Source organism: Podarcis pityusensis (genome assembly GCF_964106645.2).
Source record: "Podarcis pityusensis genome assembly, chromosome: 14".
Taxonomy (NCBI): domain Eukaryota; kingdom Metazoa; phylum Chordata; class Lepidosauria; order Squamata; family Lacertidae; genus Podarcis; species Podarcis pityusensis.
In genome coordinates, this window is record NC_138039.1 from 37,989,269 (window position 1) to 38,007,815 (window position 18,547).

An 18,547-nucleotide genomic window follows, 5' to 3' on the forward strand; every position below is an offset into this window, starting at 1 on the left:
CAAGAGGTTATGAGCCTGGAGCTGCTTCCCGACCGCCCCATTCAGGCACAAGAAGTTGCACACCATTCCAAGAAAGATAGGGTCATCTCCCGGGTCCTGGACTGGGTGTGGAGGGGATGGCCCAGCAGCAGCCCCGGGCCAGAATTCGCCGGCTACACAACCCGCAAACATGAACTGTCGGCCCACAAGGGGTGCCTGTTATGGGGAAGCAGAGTCGTTGTTCCCCAGCCCCTCTGCAAAAGGGTCCTCACAGCCCTACACGAGACACATCCAGGGGTAGTAAGAATGAAGGCCCTTGCCAGGAGTTATGTGTGGTGGCCGGGGATCGATGGAGAGATAGAGGCCTGGGTCAAACACTGCCAGGCCTGCCAAGAATCCCGCCCAGATCCCCCAAGGGCCCCAGTCCAGTCCTGGGAGTCCGCCCGAGCACCATGGTCACGCCTGCATGTGGATTTCGCTGGCCCCTTTCAGGGGAAAACATTCTTCATAGTGGTGGACTCCTACACCAAATGGCTGGAAGTCGCACTGGTACCGTCCACTTCCACGTCCGCAGCCATCCGGGTACTACGCAGGCTGTTTGCAACCCACGGGCTCCCTGACACTCTCGTCTCAGACAACGGGACTGCATTTACGTCAGGAGAATTCCAAACCTTCACAGCGCAGAACGCCATCCGCCACATCCGTTCGGCGCCGTTCCACCCTGCCACCAATGGCCAAGCAGAACGCATGGTGCGGACCACCAAGGACACCCTTCGCCGCATGACGCAAGGGGACTGGGAGTACCGCCTTGCCACATTCCTTCTAGCACAGCACAGCACCCCCAGCTCAACGACTGGCCGGAGCCCCGCTGAACTACTAATGGGTCGGCGCCTTGCAATCAGATTGGACCGCCTTCACCCCGATAGAGCTCAGGATGAGGTAGTGGTGGGGGAAGGCAGGAACCCCCGGACCTTCGAGGCCCAGGACCCAGTGTACGCAAAGAATTTTGGGGCAGGCCCAGCATGGGTACCCGCCACAATCACCAGGGTCACTGGCCCCGTGTCGTACGAGGTGCTAACGGATGGGGGGCAATGCTGGCGCCGCCACTGCGACCAGATACGGCGACGATTCCCGGGAGAAAACCAGGAGGAGGACAGGTCAGAGGAGTCCCAAGGGAACAGCGGGGCAGTGAGGCCCATAGAGCAGGAGGGGCCAGCAGGAGAGGCAGAATCAGTAAATACAGAGAGGACCCGTGAGGCCGAAAGGACACCGGAACCAGAACCACGACTGAGCGAGCCGGTTGCACCAGACCAAACAGCCGCATCACAGCCAGCATCCTTGGAACACGAGCCAGAACCCGGAGCCCGGACCAGGGAACACCCCAGGCCACAACGCACACGTAGGCCGCCGGCATACCTTGAGGACTATGAATGCGACCTCCCGGGCAGGACTGGAACTTAGAGGGGAGGGGTGTTATGTACTGAGTTGAATAGGATCCAAACTGTAGCAGTCTGATTGGTCCTAGAACAATAGGATCCAAAAGGCAGCAGTCTGATTGGTCCTAGAACAATAGGATTCAGAATGCAGCAGTCTGATTGGTCCTAGAACAATGCAGCAGTATGATTGGTTGGCAGGAACCACCCAATCCTGCTCCAGATAGAAGTGAATCCACAACCTGATTGGCTTACAGTAGAATTCCAGAATTAGCCAATCATGTGCAGCCCATTGTGTAAATAATGTATATAAAGCAGATACTGTGAGGGGACATTTTATTCATTCCTCCTCACCACTATGAGCTGAATAAAGAGCATGAAATCACTTTGCGACTCTGAGTATATTTCAGAGAATATGGCCAAGGCCAAGAGACCAGATGATGTTATGTCTGTACCAGCTCTTTGACTCTAGTGGGCCAATCTATACAATCAGCATTAGTGGACAGGTAAAGGTTTACTTTGAGTGTACCAGTTCGGCTTATGGGTGGAGGCAATAGGAACGAAGCTTTTGTTGGACTGTAGAGATGGGGTCAGTTTTTGTTTCTCTCCGTTTCTCATTTTTCCACTTCTCCACATTTCCACATCAGTTTGCTGCCTTTAAAAAGAAAAGTCCTCTTTAAAATTCTTCAGTATTTAAATACTGATTTTTCCTAATATGCATGCTTGTATGCAATTTTGCCTAACATACACATTTCCCCCATACAATTTCCCCACATATAATTTCACCGTTTGTATATTATTTTCACTAATATATGCATCTTTATGCAGATTTAACTTTACGTACTTTTGTACGTACACACTGGAGAAATGCATTGAAAAATTCAGTTAAGGGTACATTTCAAAGACTGGCTATGTTTCAGTTTGTGCATTGTTTTAAAAGGTGAAAGTTGGGTAGGATCACCTTTAAATGCAAACTGGATCAAATTTCTCCTCCATCCCTGCTGGACTATACCATTTCATACTGTAGAGGGAGGGAGCAAATTTCTGGTTTTGTTGCAGCTAAGCCGAACCATTCTTCCCAAAATGCTGTGGGTTTTCTTTTCAAGCAGTGTTTTGCTTTTCATAGCAGCACTATTACTGACACACACCTCTGCAGGGCACTCAAGGAAGAGTTTCTGACACCAGCTTCCACTTTAAGATCCGTGCTCTTGAATCATCCTTTGTCACTGTGAGGAGTTTGATGATAAACAATGAGGATTGATGAGGAAGATAAGTGTCAGAAACTATTCAGGAATGTTCAGTTGCTCATTCTGTGCATGAGTGATAACTGCACAAATGTGCTGAAGGAGGTTTTGAAACACCAGGAAAGGTGTAAAATAGGATTAGGATTTGGAAGCATAAGATTGATAGGGGGAGAATTGCTTAGGAGACTACAATGGACAAGATTTCCAAGTAGACTCACTAGAAGCTGATTTAAGACACCGTGAATTACAGCCTGAGCAGTATGTTATAATGTTCATTAAAAATCATGTTGTACAGGCCTCCCACTTCAGAATATAGGTGAGTAAAATTGCATGCTTAAATGTACTTTGAGTCACCATTCCTCCTCTGCCCAGACCCTGACAGTAAGAATAGAGTCCCATATCTGTGACAGCCAGGCTTCAATGGGATTTATTTTAAGAGTCCTCCAAAACCTGGCAATTGTTACTCTGGCAAATGGGTAAAAAGAACTTTTATAGGCATTCCTTGAGCATTTAAAAGAAAATAAGATAAGAGTGCTATTTTGGGGTAGGTATTTCCTAATCTGGTTTGTGGTCTGGAAAACTTTTCCCCACAAAGGGAACAAACTTTGGACACTACCACCATATGTGTGGTTCAGGAAGTTTACAATCTCGCCAGCATAAAGGAGAGGTATTTTGGCTGATTTTATGCAATTTTGCAGTGTGTTTGCGCCATCGGTGTACCTCTTTAAAAGCGTAAGTGGGGACAAAGCCAACTGAACTAGCATCTTATGTATTTGGGAAATTATTCATTTTCGTAGTGGGTTAATGGGGTCAACTATTTGCTCAAAGGTGGTTAAAGAGTATGTAGCTTGAGTGATTGTTTTTGGCCAGTTGAGAAAATGTATGAGTGGATGGATTTATAATCATCTAAAGCAGGCATGTCGAAAGTCCGCTCTGGGGGCCTAATCCGGCCCACCAGTCGATTTAATCCGGCCCCATGGCAGTATATGTCCTGGGGTAAAATCCTTTAAAAAGCTCAACAACTTTGGGGTAAAATTGTAAAAAAAAAAAAAAAAAAAAAGTTCAACAACTTTGGTTGGCCCTCACGCGTGTTCACTTCATCAGATCTGGCCCTCTTTGAAAAAAGCTTGGGCACCCCTGATCTAAAGGCTTTGTCTCCTAGTCAAAAGTTTAATTCTGGGACTATAAGTGGGTTGTCGTTTTTTCTCCCCCTTAAGCCATTTACTTAGAAGTGTGTCCTATTGAAATTGTAGCTGGATTTGCTTCCAAAACAAGATAGAGAGTGAGGGAGTAGTCCTAGCACCCAGTCCACATTCCTAAGATTTGGCTGGTGTACCCTTTCCTTGGCCCCAAAGGATAGATTCTGCATAATGTGCTGAAACTACAAAATGCCCCACTAGGGGAGCACCTGACTGTGGATCGTATCCTACTCATTGAAGGATACTACCACGATTTTATTGATTTCAATGGGTCCACTCTGAGTGGGACTAGCATTAACTATAATCACAGAATCGCATAATTGTAGAGTTGGAAGGGACCACGAAGATCATCCAGTCCAACCCACTGTGGTGTAGGAATCTTTTACCCAACATGGGGCTTGAACCCACAACCCTGCGATTAAGAGTCTCATGCTCTACCGACTGAGCTATCTCCCTTCCCCCCATTTGCTTTTAACTGGAGATGGCAGGGACCTTCGGCACACAAAGTATTTGTTCTGTTGCTAAGCTGTGGTCCCTCCCCAAGCTGTGAAAACGGTTTCCAAACATTTCAGGCTTGCAGGGTGCTGAAATGCAACATTTACATGGCGGGCGCAAAACTGAGATCAATAGGAGTTGATCAGATTATGCTGGCGCAATCGATCTAACTAACTGAAATGGATCGTTCCGCTCCCTTAACGGGGCTGTCGTTTCTACCCTGTTCTATTTCCATTCACTGGACCTTTGACATTACAAGCACTCCTGCCTCTTTAATTACAGGCATTTAAAAACCAGTGGCAGGGAACTTGTCACTTAATGCAGAAAATGAGCGTGCTGGCAATGCTAACACATTCATCTCCTGGCTCATTCCTGGAAGCAATAATCATAGCTCGAAAAAGCATAGAGGGTCAGAGAGAGACGGGAGAAGCCAGAAACAGAGGTGATAGGTGGCTGATAATATCTGTTTTGCTGGGAGCTGCGCAGGATTTTAAATTTCAAAATTGGTTGTGGGGAGGGAATAAATAGAGAGGAGCTATTCCAGCTTCACTGCGGAGAGAGGGGGATGCAGCAAGATCAAGCAAAGCGAGCAACGCAAAGCAAATGAAACATTTTCACACGTTACACCAGTTGACAGCTAGAAATACATGTGGGCAGCAAAGTTCTGGGTCCCAGTGGAAACTGGCCCAGTAGGGCAAATGGGGCACTGCCTTCAAGGAGCCGACGGGGCAGTGAAAGGGGTGGTCAGAGGCACCAGTGAGCACAGCAATGAGTGTCAAGTCGAGTGTTGAAACTAGTATGTTAGTTTATATACACTTTCACCCACCTCTCTCTATGCTCCACCCAGGGAAGCAAAAGATGCGATCAAGAGCTCAAGGGCACATTCCAGCCAGGCAAAGACACCCGAGGAGGGCCATTAAAGGTAAAGGGTGAAGGGACCCCTGACCATTAGGTCCAGTCGTGACCGACTCTGGGATTGCGGCGCTCATCTCACTTTATTGGCCGAGGGAGCCGGCGTACAGCTTCCGGGTCATGTGGCCAGCATGACTAAGCCACTTCTGGCGAACCAGAGCAGTGCACGGAAACGCCGTTTACCTTCCTGCCGGAGTGGTACCTATTTATCTACTTGCACTTTGATGTGCTTTCGGACTGCTAGGTTGGCAGGAGCAGGGACCGAGCGACGGGAGCTCACCCCGTCGCGGGGTTTCGAACCACCGACCTTCCGATCTGCTAGTCCTAAGCTCTGTGGTTTAACCCACAGCACCACCTGCATCCCTGGAGGGCCATTAGGCCACTCCAAATTTCAACAGTCTTAATCAGGGGTGGGTGTCATGGACAGGTTGGATGAAGAGGAGGAATGGAGGGAGTGTGGCGATCACACAGGGTCCCCGGTCGTTTCACCGTCTATTGATCCCTGTGCCACCACTTTATTTCTCGCTGCCACCACCCAGGCCCTACCTGGGACAATACTAAGTCTAGTCAGGGTTAAATTGAAACAAACTTTTGTTTATTTATTGCAGTTTAACAAGTGTGTGGTTTCATAAACAGTATCAGTCAATTACATTCATGGGGTGCCTGAAGTTCCCTATCGCTGCTCTTATGTGTGAAATAGAAAGCTGAACTTTTCATGCTGAATTGGAGTAGAGACTACATTAGATTAACTCATCCCACCTATGGTGGCCTTTGGGCACTGTGGACAGGTCAGGGTATCAGAAGGCTTCTTGTTCCACTTGAGCCTTACTTGAGCAAACAAGATACATCTGTGTTCCCACATCCTTGCTTTCTCTTTGATGCCTTGGTTGCATCTATGTGATGAGAAGGGATGTGGGTGGCGCTGTGGTCTAAACCACTGAGCCTCTTGGGCTTGTCGACCAGAAGGTCGGTGGTTCGAATCCCCACGCCGGAGTGAGCTCCCGTGTCATACCATAATGAAAGGTTAAGCATCTTTCTTAGAAGTGGAAAAGATGGGTTTCAGAAGAAGATGAAAAGAAACTACTAGAAAATACTATCAATGTTGATGTTTTCTGGGGTTCCATGAGATGTAAGGGGTTTTCTGGGGTTACATGAGGTGAGCTCCCGTTGCTCTGTCCCAGCTCCTACCAACCTAGCAGTTCGAAAGCTCGCCAGTGCAAGTAGATAAATAGGTATCGCTGCAGCGGGAAGGTAAACGGTGTTTATGTGCGCTCTGGTTTCCATCACGGTGTTCCATTGCACCAGAAACGGTTAAGTCATGCTGTCCACATGACCCGGAAGGCTGTCTGTGGACAAACGCTGGCTGCTTTGGCCTGAGAGCGAGATGAGCGCCACAACCCTATAGTTGCCTTTGATTGGACTTAACCATCCAGGGGTCCTACATGATAGGATTTCTGGAAAAAGCTACCTCCCCACTTCATGAAATGCATTCTGCCCCTTCTGTGCCCTCCCCAACATTTTTATGGTATAACCACTGCAACGACAACTTTTCTATAAATGACAAACTCAAATAACCCACTTCTTGAATATTCTTATTTCAAAGCTGTATTTGAGAGCGCTTAACAGTCAAGGCTATTTTTGTCAACACAGCTATGGTAGAGAAATTTGCACACACACACACACACACCCATTTCATTTTCTTATAAGCGCTATTAACTGTTACACGAGATGCTTATTTTCAAAGCTGCAATTGAAAGATTAGAAAGAAACTCAGTAAGCTGTAATAAGCAAGGAAAACATGCTTATTAGGAAAGGACATGAAGTTCAGCTCGGTTCAGGAGGGGTTGCGGAAAGTCTACTTCAGGTTACATTTGCCAAGTTCAAAAGATTTAAGCAACTCAGAAAGGAAACACACAAGGAGACACATATACACACCTGCCACACAACCTTACCATCAAAAATTAAGAAATATTGTCCAAGAGAAATATTGTTTCTATGTAGGTTAGTGATAGAGGGTCTGCCTAGCTTGCATAAGTTACCAGGTTCAATATCCAGATAGGGCTGTGAGAGACACCTGTCTGAATCTCTGGAGAGTTTTTGCCTGTCAGTGTCAACAGTGCTGAGCTAGGTGGATCATGGGCTTACTGTGTTCCCATACTGCAGGATTGGGAAACGTTTGGCCCTCCAGATATTGCTGAACTACAATTCCCATCAGCCCTAGTAATCAGGTAACCTTATAATGCTGCAGTCCCACCCAACCAGGAAGCCTTTGACAACTGGCATATGTGCAGATGTCAGGGATCAATAGCTTCCTCCCTGCAGACATCCCAAGGGAGTTTTCTCTCTGTATGTTTCGTTGAATGTCTGCCTGCTATGTACAAGGCCCGAACTAAAAAAGACAAAACCTTCCTGTGCCTTGCTCCTCAAATAATACAGTTTTGTTCAGTTTCCTCAGTAAAATGTTATAAGGATTTCTCTCTCTGTCATTTAAGTGACTTTGCTAACAGGGGTGCACCCTGAGAGAGAGGCCTAGAGGTCCACATTTGGATCTAGAGAGGCCTAGAGGTCCACATTTGGAGTCTCTTTTCTGCATTAATGAAAGGTCCCCTTGGGAGAACCGAGTGCTACCCATTGGCAGAGTTCTAAGGGAAATCCGAATGGGGGTTTCATAGCCAAGGTCAGCAGGAACCTGTGAAGAGCTGCAGCTTGGCAGAAGTTAGCTCAGAGCTAACATGGATTTCCAGGATGCATCTGTCACCGAGATGCACTGCTCAAGTCTACAGCTGGATTTTTCAAGGTCAGATGCTTGCAAAATACACCAGGAAGCTCATCTCTTCTATCGTGAATTGCCTGAAAGGACTTCAGAGCAAACGTTGACTCCTGACCTTCCCATTATACATCGTCCAATTTTTAGCGTGGCCTTTTGATTGTGGCCCTGGCTGAGCCGCTGCCAAGCTGCTGTAATCTTTCAACCTTCTCCTTTTGAACTCTGCTGCCCTCTTTGGTCTTCCTGAGCTGCGCTGCAGAGTCTCTTGATCTCCTCTGGGCCATTTCTACCCTAGCACAAACTTTTAAATCTTGCCTTTGTCAAGTCTTGTTTTCAGTCGCTTCTCTGGACGGCAGCCCTCGGTTGGTGCATCATTCCACCTCCTCCCACCCGGCTAAAATATTAGGCTTCTATTTTTAAAATCTTTCATTTATTGCTAGCTTTCTGTCCAAGCCCTGTGATGGAGCCAGACACCCTAAAGCAAGAAAAGTTTCTCTGTGCTCCAGAATTCCGTCAAAGAATTAGCCCTTTTAAATGCCAGATATCAAAAGGGCAGCTGCTGCAGGCAGATCATAGAGATGGAAGGGACCTCAAGGATCATCTAGTCCAACCCGCTGCAATGCAGGAATCTCAGCTAAAGCATCCATGACAGAGGGCCATCCAACCTCTGCTTAAAAACCTCCAAGGAAGGTTTTTACACAACCTTCCTGCCTTCTGCTGAATGGAGGTAGTGCCTGATTTATGTATAAGCTAAACAAGCTATAGCTTAGGGCCCCACTCTCTTGGGGGCCCCAGAAAAATTAAAGGAAAAAAAACCTGGTTATACATTTCCAAAATATAAGAGAAGAAACAAAATAAAACCCACATACAGCAACAGTGTTTTGTGTTGTGTAGGCGCCTATGATGTAAATAATGGGCCCCACCTGCTAGCCTGCTCCCTAAAATATCACTGGTTTGCTCATTTCTATATACAGTGGTACCTCAGGTTACAGACGCTTCAGGTTACAGACTCCGCTAACCCAGAAATAGTACCTCGGGTTAAGAACTTTGCTTCAGGATGAGAACAGAAATTGCGCAGAAGGCCCCATTAGCTAAAGTGGTACCTCGGGTTAAGAACAGTTTCAGGTTAAGAACGTACCTCCAGAATGAATTAAGTTTTTAACCCGAAGTACCACTGTATAGATTGGGACGCGGGTGGCGCTGTGGGTAAAACCTCAGTGCCTAGGACTTGCTGATTGCAAGGTTGGCAGTTCGAATCCCCGCGGCGGGGTGAGCTCCTGTCGTTCGGTCCCAGCTCCTGCCCACCTAGCAATTCGAAAGCACCCCTAAGTGCAAGTAGATAAATAGGTACCGCTTTATAGCAGGAAGGTAAACGGCGTTTCCGTGTGTGGTGCTGGTGCTGGCTCGCCAGATGCCGCTTAGTCACACTGGCCACATGACCCGGAAGTGTCTCCGGACAGTGCTGGCTCCCGGCCTCTTGAGCGAGATGAGCGCGCAACCCTAGAGTCGGACACGACTGACCCGTACGGGCAGAGGTACCTTTACCTTTACCACTGTATAGGGTGCCTGCATTCTGCATGTGCAAATGGCTTTAGATACCTATTAGGTCCATAAATTACCACATAGAATATATTCAACCCAAAACCCAGTGACAATTTGTTGTTGACAAAGGACAGCTGGACATGTAAAGGGCCCCATTACCTTCAGTAGCTTAGGGCCTCATCAAACCTAAATCCGGCCCTGAATGGAGGCATGTAAGGTAGCTTATATCCAACATTTTGGAGCTTCTGTTTTGCAAGATTCTACTCCCACATAGCAAGGGGAGGATATAATGTAGATCAGGGGTCAACATACGTTTTCAGCAGGGGGGCGGTCCACTGTCCCTCAGACCTTGTGGGGGGCTGGACTATATTTTGAAGAAAAAAACAATGAATTCCTATGCCCCACAAATAACCGGGAGATGCATTTTAAATAAAAGGACACATTCTACTCATGTAAAAACACTGATTCCCGGATCGTCCACAGGGCGGATTTAGAAGGTGATTGGGCCGGATCCGGGCCCCGGGCCTTAGTTTGCCTACCCATGATGTAGATAGTCCACTGTGAATGACTTGCCACAAAGGCAGCAACAGGGGTGAAGTTCCTGCAACCTCTCATGGGGAATTCCATGCATGTGTGCGCGCGCATGAGCTCTTTAACAATAATGTATAGATCCGAGAAACAGCCACAAGGCTGCTAACGTTCGGGGGGGGGGGGGGACGACAAAATTGGCAGTAGCTGCACCTTGCAACATGACGGCCGCTTTCGCTGCTAACAACCCAGCCCTACGTTCAAATCTTGGCAGCAAAATTAAGGCAGACTCTCCTTATCTTGCCCTGAGGTATTTCACCAGGTGCTGAATATTTAATTTTAATTAGGGTTTGAAATGCGGCCTCTAACAATCTCTCTCCCCCTCCCCTCTATATTGGATTTAGGCTCTGGTGTTTATCGGCTTAAGGAGATTATCAGAAGAGATCATAAAGAAAAAAGAGAAAATATACGAACAAGATGAGATGTGGAAACAGCAAGATAAGACTGGATAGCATTATGAAATTTGTTTGGACTGATTTGGACATTGATGCAGTAGCAAGAAGATGATCAGAATCCCCCTTCGGATCTTGAAATATGGGTCCCCTCAACAAAATTTAAATTTAAATTTGGCTTTGTAATTCGGAATTTATGTGATGTGATTTGATTTGATTCGATTGGTCGGTTAATAAAAATTATTTTAATATATATATATATATATATATATATATATATATATATATTGGATTTAGGCTCAAAGAGGAACTCAGCAAATTACATCCAGTAAAGAGGTAAGCATCTCTAGACGTTTTCACACAGCTGGTCGCCGGAAGACATTTCTTTAAATTGGGGCTGACAGTTGCTACACTGAGCACTTATGGCTGGTGGCTACTAGCTAGTCAATACCTCCCCACCAGCATGGTTGGCAGCGGGGCTAGAGAGAAGGAGTTAGAATGACGCCAGAGAAGGAGGGTATATCTAGGTGGGAGTTTATTGTGAGACAGAATTGTAGAATTGTAGAGTTGGAAGGGACCACTGGGGGTCATCTATTGCAATAATAATAATAATTTATTATTTGTACCCCGCCCATCCAGCTGGGCTTCCCCAGCCACTCTGGGTGGCTTCCAACAAAGATTAAAAATACATTAAAATTTCACACATTAAAAACTTTCCTGAACAGGGCTGCCTTCAGATGTCTTCTAAATGTCAGGTAGTTGTTTATCTCTTTGACATCTGGTGGGAGGGCATTCCACAGGGTGGGCGCCACTACCAAGAAGGCCCTCTGCCTAGTTCCCTGTAGCTTTGCTTCTCACAGTGAGGGAACCACCAGAAGGCCCTTGGCGCTGGACCTCAGTGTCCGGGCTGAACGATGGGGGTAAAGATGCTCCTTCAGGTATACTGGACCGAGGCCATTTAGGGCTTTAAAGGTCAGCACCCACACTTTGAATTGTGCTCGGAAATGTACTGGGAGCCAATGTAGGTCTTTCAGGACCGTTGTTATGTGGTCTCAGCAGCCGCTCCCAGTCACCAGTCTTGCTGCCGCATTCTGGATTAGTTGTATTTTCCGGGTCACCTTCAAAGGTAGAGCACATTGCAGTAGTCCAACCTCCTGCAATGCAGGAATCTTTTGCCCAAAGTGGGACTCGAACTCATGACCTGAGATTAAGAGTCTCGTGCTGTACCAACTGGACTATCCCAGCAGTTTCTTTAACAACCTCCACATGACATGGTTGGTATCAAAATGCCAGCCTCTGTTCCCCCTTCTCCAGATTAATAGTAATTTACCTTTTCCAGGGAAAATCCAATCCCACTGTCAACAATGGGAAACCAAAGTTAGTTGTGTCCATTGATGTCAATGGGTCTACTCTGAGTAGGACTAGCATGGGCTGCGACACAACTTGTTTATGATTTCTCAGTGGTGTAGTTGCATATTAAGCCCAAGTCCAGAAGAACCTGCAGGCGAAGGTCCAAGAGGTTTTTTTAACAATTATTGCTTTGTGTGCTAGCCGGCAAGAAGGAGCCTTGTCTGCCTGGGTAGCTCAGTTAGTTAAACCGTGGTGCTTGTAATACCAAGATTGCAAGTTCGAACCCCATAAGGGACAGTTGCATATTCCCGCATTGTAGCGGGTTGGACTACAGTGGTACCTCAGGTTACAGACGCTTCAGGTTACAGACTCCGCTAACCCAGAAATAATAATAATAATAATAATAATAATAATAATAATTTATTATTTATACCCCGCCCATCTGGCTGAGTTTCCCCAGCCACTCTGGGTGGCTTCCAATCAAATGTTAAAAACAGTACAGCATTAAATATTAAAAACTTCCCTGAACAGGGCTGCCTTCAGATATCTTTTAAAGATAGGACAGCTGCTTATTTCCTTCACTTCTGAAGGGAGGGTGTTCCACAGGGTGGGTGCCACTACCGATAAGGCCCTCTGTCTGGTTCCCTGTAACCTCACTTCTCGCAATGAGGGAACCGCCAGAAGGCCCTCGGCACTGGATCTCAATGTCCAGGCTGAACGATGGGGGTGGAGACGCTCCTTCAGGTATACAGGACCGAGGCCGTTTAGGGCTTTAAAGGTCAGCACTAACACTTTGAATTGTGCTCGGAAACGTACTGGGAGCCAATGAAGATCTCTCAGGACCAGTGTTATGTGGTCCCGGCAGCTACTCCCAGTCACCAGTCTAGTTGCCGCATTCTGGATTAATTGCAGTTTCCGGGTCACCTTCATTGTAGCCCCACGTAGAGCGCATTGCAGTAGTCCAAGCGGGAGATAACTAGAGCATGCCATAGTACCTCAGGTTAAGAACTTTGCTTCAGGATAAGAATAGAAATCGTGCTGTGGTGGCGCAGTGGCAGTGGGAGGCCCCATTAGCTAAAGTGGTATCTCAGGTTAAGAACAGTTTCAGGTTAAGAACAGACCTCCAGAACGAATTAAGTTCTTAACCCGAGGTACCACTGTAGATGATTCTCAGGGTCCCTTCCAGCTCTGCAGTTCTATGATTTTATGACTTTACTTTGCTTTGGGGGGAATGGATGTCGATCTACAGAGTAGCGTTGTCTTGCCTGGGCATAATTTCAGAGGAATCCCCCTGTTGGAAAGAGCTGCAAAAGAAGTGAAAACATGCATGCAGTTTGGCAGCGAAACCTCTTTCCATTCCTGCCCCCCTCCCCCCTTTTTTTGGATATAGTACAGGAATCCTTTTGTGGGTTCTGCATGGTGAAAACTGATATAAAACAGCTTGGGTTGGTTTTATGTATTCCCCTGCTCTCTCCCACCCCTCCCACGTTAAGCACTGGAACAAACTGGTCAGGAAGATTGAATGTTTATGCAGGAGGACGTCATGCAAGTGGGGCAAGCCAATTCTCTGTGAGTTTATAAGGAAGCCAGCCAGACGAGGTCTCCAGTCTGTGCTTTGACCCCTGGTCGCCTTTTAATTTTTCAAAGTTTATCTAGCCCCATCTCAGCAGTGCTTGAATGGAAAGCGATCTGCCTACTCCGGGCTTTTGGCAGAAGGAGACTTCCCTCACATGGAAAAGTGTTTAATACCAATTTAATGGTCTGTCTAGCCGCTGTTACATCCCTTCCCTCTCCATTTCTCTCTCTCTCTCTCTCCTACTGACAAACAATGCTGGAACAATTCTGTCAGGGGGGAGTGGGCCTTCTTCGTCCCCCTCGCTGCGATGCAAAAAGCCACCCGCTGCCCCCTACTTAAGCTTCCTTTAAAATTTGTTTTTACAATAAGTTGCGTAGCGAAAGACAAAAATCTGTAAAACGTCTTGAATTAGTCAGCAGTTTTATAAAAATATTGTGGGCTTGCGGTGAATTTGGGGGAAGAGGGGAAAGGAGAGAGAGAGAGAGAGAGAGAGAGAGAGAGAGAGAGAGAGAGAGGGATGGGAGGACAATTTGATTTAGTTCACATTTAAAGGCAAACCTACCCAATTCTCCCTTTCCAAACAAAACGAAATCCACTGGAAACACAGCCCTCCTTCAAAATGCGCACATATTCTGATTTTGCAGTTCGATTCTCCAGCCAAGAAATGTGTACAAAAATACATACACCAGAGTGAGAAAGAAAGTAGAAAGTAGAAATAAACTAACATTCAGAAATGCTTTCTATTAAGGGAAATTGCTTTGCAAAAATATGTGTTTTAGGCAAAATTGCATACCAATCTGTTTATATTCTGAGAAATCCACATGAAAATGCTGACGGATTTCCACAGGCATTTTTTTAATTAAAATAACACAAACTGATGTGGAAATGTGGAGAATAGAATTTAGGACTGGAAGAAATGAGAAAGTGAAATCAACAGATGTGCCTGTCTCTAACAGCTAATGATAAAAATTTCTCCCACTTTTTTTTTTTTTTTAAAAAAATAACATTCATACACATATTCTCTATCAATTAATGAGAAAAGAAATAGCTTTTGAAAATGATCGAGGGGTGGGACGAGGTGGCAGATTTCAGTGAACTTAAGGAAAGTCTCGTTTAAGGAAAGTGCATTTTTGTGTGTTCAAAAAATGGTTTTAAAGAGAAGCTCAGCTCATGCTGCATAAATTTTTGGGCGACCAAAATAAAGAACAACGCAGCTTTCAGAAGACAACTGAAGGCTCCCCTGTATTGGGAAGTTTTTAATCTTTGGCATTTTACTATGTTTTTATATGTGCTGGAAGCTGCCCAGAGTGGCTGGGGAAATCCAGCCAGATGGGTGGAGCATACATCATCATCACCATCATCACCTTTTCTCTAAACTAAAAAATCCTCAGTGCTTCAACCTTACTTTAAAGGGAGGTCTCTCTGTCCCATGGATCATTTTGGGTTTGGTTCTTTGGCTGCAATTGTTCTTTGGCTTACGGAAGTATTGGGTTGGTTTCACAGATTCCTGCTTCCAATACTGTCACATCTGCAAAACCGTAGAGGGAGGTCTGTTGCTTTGTCTCCAATCAGAGCATGTCCTGTGACTTCTCACTGAAATCCTGAAATTTTCTACACCACAGATGTTCTTGCATTAATGACACGTTGCAGATACAACTACAGTAGTACCTCGGGTTACATATGCTTCAGGTTACATCTGTACAGGTTACAGATTCCACTAACCCAGAAATAGTACCTCGGGTTAAGAACTTTGCTTCAGGATGAGAACAGAAATGGTGCTCCAGCGGCACGGCGGCAGTGGGAGGCCCCATTAGCTAAAGTGGTGCTTCAGGTTAAGAACGGTTTCAGGTTAAGAACGGACCTCCAGAATGAATTAAGTACTTAACCCGAGGTACCACTGTATGTACTTGCAAGGTTGGGGAGTCTGAAGGGGCCCCCCCTAACACACATCATAGGAAGCTGCCTTTTACTGACCAGCGGTCCATTTATGTTAGTGTCCTCAATAAAATAAATAAACAAATAAATAAATAAATAAATAAATTATTGTTTATACCCCGCCCATCTGGCTGGGTTTCCCCAGCCACTCTGGGCAGCTTCCAACCAAATATTAAAAACAATACAGTGTTCCACAGGGCAGGTGCCACTATCAAGAAGGCCCTCTGCCTGGTTCCCTGTAACCTCACTTCTCGCAGCAAGGGAACCGCCAGAAGGCCCTCCAAGCATCAGGTATACTGGGCCAAGGCCGTTTAGGGCTTTAAAGGTCAGCACCAACACTTTGGATTGTGCTCGGAAACGTACTGGGAGCCAATGAAGAGTTTCAGGTGAGCATCTATCTACCTGGATATGCCAAGGCATTCAACTTGGGACCTCCTGCATGCTCTGCCACTGCGTGATGGCCCTTCCTCAATCGGAGAAGCATTGCCAAACAACTAAGAAATAAAAAAGTGATGTATGGAAAGCACCATAGCTAGGTGATCTTGCGCCCCTGGCAGAACTGTCCAGATTGCGCTTCCTAGCCACAAATTAGCTCTTCTTTCTGCCTCTCTTCCAACCCCCCCCTCCACCCATTCAATTCATCCTCTATTTAAAACCATTTTTTATGAGGCAATAATCGCTATTTATATTTATGGACATATTTTTAAGCCGATTTTGTGCCCCCCAATCGCCTTCACCCCTGACGGCGGCCCACCTCACCACCCACTAGCTACGGCCCTGTGTATGGACTGCCCGGTAAAAACCTTCCACTAATGCAAAATACAACAAAATTGTATTCTGCCAAAGTGTGACCCATTGTAATGAATGCGCATGACTAACTTGGATCCGTTCATTTCAATGATACTACCAAAAAAGACAGACTAAAGACACCCATGTTGCAGATAGGCTTGCAACAGAGAGAAAAGGATGCCAAAAAACCCAAAACTGATATATTTGCTGATTATGTCTTCTTCTTTTCTTTTATTATTAAAAAAAATAAACTTTGAAAACATTGCCTAAGAGAGAGAAGGCAAGACAGCTCTGTGAATGTACAGTAGTGGTTGAACAGTACTCTCCACCAAGACCTTTTCCTTTCCAACCACCCCACAAAGTGTTTTTTCCCTACCCTTACTGATCAAAGGGATGTTTTCAGCTGTTTGATGTTCAATGTGTCCCCCAATTCCCCTTCCCCCTTCCCCCCTTCCTTTCTTCCTTCTGTTGTCCCCCTTCACTCAAATGCATCAGCCAGCCTCAGGCTTCCCTCACCTTACATATTATTCTATAGACAGGAGGAGCAACAAAGTCCTGTTTTGAATCAGATCATGAAGTTCAAATGCTGCGCTTTTTATTTCAGCAGCTCCTGGGCTTACTAACTTTGACTTTCTGGCTAACTTGGCAACGAATATTGTTGGGTACTTTAATGGGGAGTGAGAGGGTTGGAGACTCACTTGAAACCTTCAGAGTTTTCTAACTTCCCAACTGGTATGTCAGAATATATTATACAGTGTAATTTATCTGCTAATTCTAAGGCCCGCCTTTTGGTCTGACAAACTCACGAGATGGTTTACAGTAATCTCTGTGCAAAACCTTATTTTGCAAGGGTTTTTTTTTTTTACGAGTTTGTGGAACATTTTGTGCTGAGGCATTTTTAAATTCTTTGATATGGTTTTAATTGTGTTTTATGGCTGTTTCTTTTTTATTTTCGAGTCACTTTGGAGGGGGGAAATGTTTTTTAAAGTAATGATAAAGGTAAAGGGACCCCTGACCATTAGGTCCAGTTGTGACCGACTTTGGGGTTGTGGCACTCATCTCGCTTTATTGGCCAAGGGAGCTGGCGTACAGCTTCCGGGTCATGTGGCCAGCATGACTAAGCTGCTTCTGGTGAACCAGAGCAGTGCACGGAAACACTGTTTACCTTCCCGCCGGAGCAGTACCTATTTATCTACTTGCACTTTGACGTGCTTTCCAACTGCTAGGTTGGCAGGAGCAGGGACCGAGAAACGGGAGCTCACCCCATCGCGGGGATTCGAACCGCCGAAATTCTGATCGGCAAGTCCTAGGCTCTGTGGTTTAACCCACAGCGCCACCTGCGTCCCTCAGAGTAATGATATACATAACTAAAATAAAGAACAAAACATGAAACCTATATGGGGCAGTTATCACAAACCTGGGCTCAAAATTTTGGGTTCAAATGTGCGCTCATCTTCAGCCAAGTGTGCCCAGTCTTTCTTGTGTATATTTGGTAAAATGCTAGTGATTTTTTCCCCCCATGAGAAACTGAGAGAAACCGAAATAAACAGATTGGTCCTAACCTGAACCTTTAGTGACTACAATCAGCTGATGATGGGCCCATTCACAGTTTATTTGTTGTATTTGCTGGTAACTTTTCTCACAGGGTGCCCCAAAGTTTAGCAAACAGGTAACAGCTTGGCCAATGTGAGAACAGGATGCTGTACTAGATAGGACACTGGCCTGATCCAGCACGCTCTTCTTATGTTCTTAGACTGAGCAGACCCATAGGTCCCCTCACCTGAGACTTCCCCACAAGGTGAGATGTCTTGTATTTCTGTTTAAGTTATACTCATGCTTCCTGAATTGGCATCTTAGCATGCAAATTTTATGCAAATCTATACTCCCCCCTCTTTTTTATGATGTTGTAGCTGATGTATCGGGACGCGGGTGGTGCTGTGGTCTAAACCACTGAGCGTAGGGCTTGCCGATCAGAAGGTCGGTGGTTCGAATCCCCGCGACGGGGTGAGCTCCTGTTGCTCACTCCCTGCTCCTGCCAACCTAGCAGTTTGAAAGCACGCCAGTGCAAGTAGATAAATAGGTACCACTCCAGTGGGAAGGTAAACTGTGTTTCCGTGCGCTGCTCAGGTTTGCCAGAAGCAGCTTAGTCATGCTGGCCACATGACCCGGAAGCTGTACGCCGGCTCCCTTGGCCAATAAAGTGAGATGAGTGCAGCAACTCCAGAGTCATCCGCGACTGGACCTAATGGTCAGGGGTCCCTTTACCTATGTATGATGGAAGCCATCTGGAGTGGCTGGGGCAACACAGTCAGATAGCTGGGGTATATGTATTCTTATTGAAAATAA

The 18,547-nt window shown here is 46.1% G+C and overlaps 1 long non-coding RNA gene across 3 annotated transcripts in view; it reads right to left on the reverse strand.

The window, feature by feature from the left end:
- Positions 1-1,884: 1,884 nt before the first annotated feature.
- LOC308462776 overlaps positions 1,885-18,547 on the reverse strand; it is a 40,352-nt gene continuing 23,689 nt past the window's right edge. For all 3 annotated transcript variants that reach the window (XR_013979342.1, XR_013979343.1, XR_013979344.1), the window contains exon 3: positions 1,885-2,067. This is a non-coding gene — a long non-coding RNA (uncharacterized lncRNA). The remainder of the gene's footprint in view (positions 2,068-18,547) is intronic.